Here is a 2,291-nt window from a genome sequence, read left to right as displayed (position 1 = left end):
CAGCCGAGTCTGTTTTGGACTTTGCACAAGAAACACACCGAACACCCCAGGGTGCAGGTCTGACTTACATAATGATCAAACTGTCGGGATGAAGACAGGAGTCATCGACAAACACTCGAGCTCGTCGTGTAATCTCAGAGGGTGCTTTGAAGAAACGATGTTCACATCAGCTCCCAGAGTTTTTAAAAGCTGGCAGCTAAAGTTGAAGCGACACCTCGGCTTCTGTTTTTGTGTCCAACAACATGGATTTGTCGTCCTCGCCTGGAATAGATAAAAATACTCAGAAGACTTAGAATCAGCAATCACACAATCGTTTTTCTGCGAGTTATTTATGCTTTTTTTTTTTTTGCAACCAAACTACTTTGTGCTACTTTAGCTGTTCATGTTTGAAAACATTCGGTTTGTTCAGATTTGCTTGGTGTAACTTTTCAAAATATTTGACTCAATTTACGGTTTTCCCTGTACATCGATTTTGACTTCTTGAATTCCTTTAAAAACATTATTTTTTCAAATCTGCTTCAGCAAACCGTCTAAGTTTTCTGTCTTTCTATGCTACCTTTAGCTTAGCATTTTGCTACTATTATTATTACAGTAGTCACTCGCTACTTCACGGTTCGTTTATCACGGACTCGCTCTATCGCGTATGACGATATGACGCACAGTTGGCTGATTGATGGATGAGCCGCACGATGGGCATGGAATTTTTATTTAAAATAAAACGTTTAAAATTATTTAGCACCTCCTGCACCTTTGTGCAGCCCACACTGCAGGATAAACTTCCTGCTGCAGCTGATCAGCTGATCTCACACAGAGCGAGAAGTGGGCATGGCTGAGAGCAGCTGAGGCAGAGAGCTGAGATCATGATATGCTGTGAACTTTTAGAACGTTTAGTTTGGAAACATTGTTTAGAATATTGCAAGAGTGTAAGATAGGCTTAAAATGCTGTTTTATATATATACATATACCAAAAAAAAAACTACTACTACTTGTACTACTATCCCTACTCTGTGGTTTTTCACATATCGCGGGGCTTCAGGGTACGGATCCCCCATGATAAACGAGGGATTACTGTATTGTTAAGCATTTCATCACATTTTTCACATTGCAGTTTGGAGTCTGGTCCATGTTGCGTCTCAGGAATAAATCCATTACAGTTAATAACAAAGTCCATGCTCAATAATCCAGGTATACAATCCAACATTTTTCAGTCGGGTCACGTGGACAGTTTCATTACAGTTAATATTGTTTCAGCTGTGGCTGTGTTAAAGCGCTGTACAAATAAAGTTGATGATGATGATAATATAAGATGTTGAGCCACTCATTTCCCAGCAGCACTTTGTAGAGAACATCAGTGAATATATTCAAAAATAAAAACTTGATTTTAACAGTTCACACGTTGAAAATATTTTGCACCATTTCAAACTCTTAGGTTTGAGAGATGATGATAAAAATCGACAGCACAAGCATAACATGGAACTGGATTAAAATAAAAAGAAAAGATAAATCCAAGAGTGGTGCACTGGGGTTATTTGTTTTGGTAACATGAGCTGATACTTTTAATAAGATCTTAATCCATGCGTCCATAAAATCCCAGCCCCCGCCTGTTTTCTCCAGTTTATTTTGAGCCCTTTAAACTGCTGTGGCGTGTTATTCTGTTAGATCTGGGCTCCTCTTTCCTCCCCCCGAGTGATTCTGGCTGTTAATAAGAGCTGTTTAGGACGGCAGACAGCTCCCGGCAGCAGCATCAACCACCACACATCAGTTTCTGACCACCCACATCCTCTGCACCAGCGAGCAGAGAATCAAGGCCACGTTATGGAAGAGATCATGCATGCTAAAATGTCAGGATGCTCCTTTTTTAAAACAAACCACAGCTCAGCTGTCTGAAAACTCCAAACACATGCAAGGAGTCAGAAAACCTCATCCAATAGTTTGATCTAGTCTGGGTTTGGACAAACGGGCAAAAAGGAGGAAAAATGTACGAATTAGATCCAAAACAGAAACCAGTTTGGCTTTTATGTTCTTAAAACTGAACATAAAATAATCACCTAAAATGTAAATATCACGGTAACGTGTCCCACTCTCATGCAGAAATTAATTATGGATCCTATTAACAGGTTTTTCTAGACAAGTCTTCTGCTTCAATATCTACATTTGCAGCAGCTACATGTGTATTTCTATAAAACACTATTTTGGTCTTTCTAGCTAAATGTGTGTAGCACTTAAAAGTACTGACTGGGTAATATATAGGGTATACAGTAATAACATGCAGGATGCATATAGGGTATACA

Source organism: Nematolebias whitei, chromosome 11, assembly GCF_014905685.2.
Source record: "Nematolebias whitei isolate Nwh7 chromosome 11, NemWhi1, whole genome shotgun sequence".
NCBI classification, from domain to species: Eukaryota; Metazoa; Chordata; class Actinopteri; order Cyprinodontiformes; family Rivulidae; genus Nematolebias; species Nematolebias whitei.
The sequence above is the reverse complement of the archived record's forward strand: the minus strand, read 5'-3'. Positions refer to the sequence as shown.